Source organism: Bison bison, unplaced genomic scaffold (genome assembly GCF_000754665.1).
Source record: "Bison bison bison isolate TAMUID 2011002044 unplaced genomic scaffold, Bison_UMD1.0 scf7180017864225, whole genome shotgun sequence".
In the NCBI taxonomy this organism is placed as follows: Eukaryota; Metazoa; Chordata; class Mammalia; order Artiodactyla; family Bovidae; genus Bison; species Bison bison.
This window is the reverse complement of record NW_011494797.1, coordinates 899,342-904,734: the sequence shown is the minus strand read 5'-3', so window position 1 is coordinate 904,734 and position 5,393 is coordinate 899,342. Positions and strand designations below refer to the sequence as shown.

The 5,393-nt window shown below is 48.9% G+C and overlaps 1 non-coding gene across 1 annotated transcript; it reads right to left on the bottom strand.

Annotated features, from left to right (window-relative positions):
• Positions 1-4,072: 4,072 nt before the first annotated feature.
• Positions 4,073-4,145, bottom strand: TRNAF-GAA. The gene has a single exon. It is a non-coding gene; the product is annotated as a tRNA-Phe (tRNA).
• Positions 4,146-5,393: the final 1,248 nt, after the last annotated feature.

Below are 5,393 nucleotides of genomic sequence, written 5' to 3'. Positions count from 1 at the left end.
GACCCTGAACCCTCTTAAATCTCCCTGGAAGCAGGAAAATATCTCCCCTGTGAATGGCACTCTCCCTGCATCAGGAGGTAGAGGACACCCTTATCACCAGAGAGAGGGAATTCAGAAGCCTATATGAACAAGCCTGGCTACTGTTTCAATGTACCACCCCAAGCCCAAACTCTGCTTAGATTCTTCACTAAGCACCCAAAGCCTTAGTTTCTTCGCCCTGTCAATTCCTCACAGATTGTTTCTTCGTCTAAAGACTAAAAAAGGTGCCCGCTTTGTCCATTTCTTAGGTCTCATTTCCCTGAGACATCCATGAGCATGTATTAAAATGTGTCTCTTTTTCTCTTGTTAATCTGTCTTCGGTCAATTTTATTATTAGTCCAGCCACAAGCATTCGGGAGGGGTAGGAGGGAAATTCTCCGTCTCCTACAGAGGTGAAGTGAAGGGAAAGTCAATCAGTCATGTCTCCAGGCCAGAAGACTGGAGTTTTCTCCAAGGGATCTTCCCAACCCAGGGATCGAACCCAGGTCTCCCGCATTGCAGGCAGATTCTTCATCAGCTGAGCCAACAAGGGAAACCCTCAGTTTGTCTGATAGACCTCTGTTGGCCTTCCCAAAGGAAGGTGGCCTTGCCTGAAACAATCAGATCTCTGATAGAATAACTTCCTGTCCTGCCTCCTTCTGCTTTCTGAACAGCTCCTCGGACCCCTTTTTATTTCCTAGCAGGGATGCTGCCTGGTTCCTGAATCGCTGAAGAAAGCCAGTGTGATCTTTAAAAGTTACTCAGTTAAAATGTGTTTTCCAACAGCTCTTCAGACTTCTAACCCAGTGTGTCCCTCAAGCCCACCTCCCATACAGATGTCTGTGCTCCTGCAGCAGATACAGTCTTACTGTGTCTGCCCACAAGGCAATCCGGCCTCAGGCTGCCTGAAATGAACAGTCACTGCCACTGCCTGGCACCCACACCATTCTCCTCCCATCTGAACAGGTGCATGTCTGGGTGCACTCCAGACCTAGTTAGGTCTGGTTAGGGTTTCCCTAACCAAGAAATCTTCCTCTGAGGGCCCAATCAAGACCTACTTACCCAGAGAGCCATTCCTGATTAACCAGCAAAGCTTTTAGTTTACTCCTGCAACTGTTCTTCCCTGGATGTCCCTGGTGGCTCAGATGGTAAAGAATCTGCCTGCAGTGCAGGAGACCTGTGTTTGATCCCTGGGTCAGGAACCCCTGGAGAAGGGAATGGCTACCCACTTCAGTATTCTGGCCTGGAAAATTTCATGGACTGTAAATATAGTCCATGGGGTTGCAAAGAGTCGGACATGACTCACTCAAGCTATTTTTATTTTTATGTACCCAAACATCCCAACATCTGTTCACTTTTAATAACATTTAGGACATAGACACCTGATATATGTTTAATCCTTGCCCTCCTACACTGTTATGTGTAAAATGAAGATAATAATAAGTAACTTCACAGGGCAGTTATAAGGATCACATAGCGGGAGGTATATAATTGGTATTCAATCAATGAGTGAAATAACAACCTGAGTGCACACAAGATTTCATAATGTGAGTAGCCTTCCCTTTCAACTCAAGAGAAGCAGAATATATGCAAGATTTCATGCATAGGTCCCACAAGTGACTGTCTTTCATCTGTTGACCAGCAACTCATCACCTCGCTAAAATGCATCTTCCCCTTTATAGTGACTCCACTAGACTGAGGGCTTCTCTTGTGGCTCAGCTGGTAAAGAATCTGCCTGCAATGCAGGAGACCTAGGTTTAATCCTTTGGTTGGGATCTCCTGGAGAAGGGAAAGGCTACCCACTCCAGTATTCCGACCTGGAGAATTCCATGGACTATACAGTCCATGGGGTCCCAAAGAGTCGGACACGACTGAGCGACTTTCACTTCACTTCACAATAGACTGAAATTTCTTCTTCCTTCAATTAAAATCTGCATCCTTACAACTTCTACCTTTGGATCCTGGCTCAGCTCCCAGGCCTGCACAATATATATCAGGCCCCCGGACTCCTTTTCTTTACTTAGAAGCACCTACATTAGCCTTGGAGTGGGTCCCACAGACCAGGGTCCGTGCCCCCAGCACATCCCACCACCAACACACACATTCACCATGAAAGCAAAAATTCTCAGAAAAATTAATTCTGAGCAGATGTCAAAGCTTTATTTCAAACTTGTAGGGAAAAAGACAGCACAAGGGAAAAGTCTGTCCACAAAAACAGTCTTAGGAAAGGGCTGTTTTAAAAACTGAAAGGAACATCTAGATAAGCGGTTCTCAAACTTTAGCTGCTTCAGAATCCCCTGTACTGGGTTGCTTCAGTCGTTTCGGACTCTTTGGGACCCCATGGACTGTATAGCCCACCAGGCTCCACTGTCCACAGGGACTTTCCCTGCAAGTTTGAAATAAAGCTTTGACATCTGCTCAGAATTAATTTTTCTGAGAATTTTTGCTTTCATGTTGGATGTGTGTGTTGGTGGTGGGATGTGCTGGGGGCACGGACCCTGGTCTGTGGGACCCACTCCAAGGCTAATGTAGGTGCTTCTGAGTAAAGAAAAGGGAGTCCGGGGGCCTGATACATATTGTGTAGGCCTGGGAGCTGAGCCAGGATCCGAATACTGGAGTATTCGCCAGGCAAGGATACTGGAGTGGGTTGCTATGCCCTCCTCCAGGGGATCTCCTTGGCCAACGGATAGAACCCGCGATTTTTATATCCCCTGAATACTTGTTAAAATAACTAGCGATGGGCCCATCCCAGTTTCCCATTCAGTAGGTATCAAGCGCGGATGAGAACTTAAATCTCTAAGTAGTTCCAGGTGAAGTTGTGGCTGCTAGCCCTGGGATCACTTTGCGAACTTCTGATCTAGACTGTAAATAAAATTGTTGCGACGGAGAACTGATTAATTTCACGGAGATGTAAAGCTGCCACGCTTTAACCTATTGGACAAGTAACCCTGACCGTGGCATCCCAGAGCTGAGTTTGGTGCATTTTCACCAGAAATACCCAGCCGTCCGGTTCCCTCCCTGGGCAAGATCAGAGGAATGCCATTTGATTCAACAGTAGGGATTTTGCTTTTCAAATTGGGAAGCTTTGCGGATGAAATTTTGAGAAGCAATCCCCTCCAGTATTCTTGCCTGGAGAATCCCACGGACAGAAGAGCCTGATGGGCTGCAGTCCCCAGGGTCGCACAGACTCGGACACGACAGAAGCAGCTTAGCACGCACGCATGCACGCGGATGAAATTTAGAACGAGCTTTCCCTTTTGGCTTCGCCCCCGCCCCGGCAGAAGTAAAGTAAAGTAAAAGTCACTCAGTCGTGTCCGACTCTTTGCGACCCCGTGGACTATAGCCTATCAGGCTCCTCCGTCCATGGGATTCTCCAGGTAAGGATACTGGAGTGGGTTGCCATTTCCTTCTCCAGGGGAGAAGTTACTGCTGCTGCTAAGTCACTTCAGTCGTGTCCGACTCTGTGCGACCCCATAGACGGCAGCCCACCAGGCTCCCCCGTCCCTGGGATTCTCCAGGCAAGAACACTGGAGTGAGTTGCCATTTCCTTCTCCAATGCATGAAAGTGAAAAGTGAAAGTGAAGTCGCTCAGTCGTGTCTGACTCTTAGCGACCCCATGGACTGCAGCCTACTAGGCTCCTCCATCCATGGGATTTTCCAGGTAAGAGTACTGGAGTGGGGTGCCATTGCCTTCTCCAGCCCCGGCAGAAAGATCTACTCTTTTCTCACGGCTACCAGCGCGCATCCGCCTCTCACCACCCGGGGGCGCTACGGTCACAGGATCGCTGCACTTCCGGCTCTCCGCTGGAGCAGGGCGGCTGCAGCCCCCACGCGCCGTATTGCGCACGCGCAGCAGCGCCTCCGACGCCAGACCGGGAGACGCTCCGGAAGTGGCCGGGAGGAGAAGCCACCTAGGGCTGCCCCAGAACGGCTATTTCCACTTCTTGCTCGCCCTTCAAGTCTCAGGCTTTACCTGGGCCGGAATTAATGAGCCAGGCTACTCTACAGAAGGGAATCTACGAAATTCAAATGTCTGGATTGAAAAAGAAAGCTCTGCCGAAACCCGGGATCGAACCAGGGACCTTTAGATCTTCAGTCTAACGCTCTCCCAACTGAGCTATTTCGGCGCCCTTTTTGTCGCCCTCACAGTAAACTATCACTGAACTTCTGACGTTGGCTTCTTCCGTCTCTTCCCAGCAATCACTTGAAAATGTTTCTTCCTTATCAAATTAAGTGGTTTTCTTTTTTTAATGTCTATACCTAGATGTCTGCCTTTTTATGAGCCATGACTAAATAGCTAAGTATACGTTACTTAACTTTTTCCAGTATAATCTGAACCTCTGGTTTAATCGTCGACAGCCGGCAGCATGAACGAGCCGGTGTCTCGGCTGCAGGATTCAGGGGTCGGGCTGGCCCGCAGCCCGGCCGAGCGGGGTCAAAAGCAGCGATGGCTGCTCGCCCCGCGCCCCCAGGGCTCCGCGGCTTATTGGCACCCGGGCTCAGTCCGCCCACAGCTGTTTCCAGCGGTCCCGATGGAGGGTGTCCCATTGGCAAGCCCCCTGCCCTAGGAGTAGCCCCTTCCAGCTGTGACCGCACACTTTTCACTATTGGTATAGACAAGAAATGGACCAGGGCATGGAGGCAGAGCTGCAGTCTCCGCGATCCCGGGTTCTCGCCCTGCTGCGTTTACCTGCCACCACGCTGCGCGGAATCAGCCAGGTACATCTTAAAAGCTTGGCGAGCTCATTGACCACGGTCACCCAATATCAATACTAAATGTTTCTGAAGCACCAGCTACGTGTCAAGCCCAGACACTCTGCACCGCCCAAATGCCCTTTTTGTTTTGTTTTGCCTTTTTTCCCCTCTCCAATTAAATTGTAATTCTCCAAAGGCGGGGTTGATTATCACCGCCGTTTTACCCACTTACATGGAAGCTTCACAGCCAATTTTGAGGGATAGATGTATGTATGCATACGAATATGAAAGAAAAAAATGTTTGAATATGGGGAGTGATAGCCATCTCCAAGGTCGCTTTCTGAGTTCCTTTGTTGTAAATCCAAACAGAAGAACTTGGCATTTATCAGAAGTCATTGGTTAAGGAAGAGAAGAGACCAAAGCGAGCTTGGGGATGGATAGAGTTCTGTGTAGGCTTAGGAGAGGTTGGAGTGGAAGAAGGAAAAATTTGGAGCAGCTTCCTTGTGCAGGTCAAAGGTAAAGAGGTGGGGAAAGAGGGTTTTTCTTGAATGTCATGAATGTGGCTACCTTTCACATTCTCCTCCAAAGACTGTAGGGAAGGCTTGAACCTGGGTGACTAGGAAAGTGACAGGTAAGTTTTAATGGGATTTGGAGTGGGTGTAGGGATGAGGAAAAAGTTG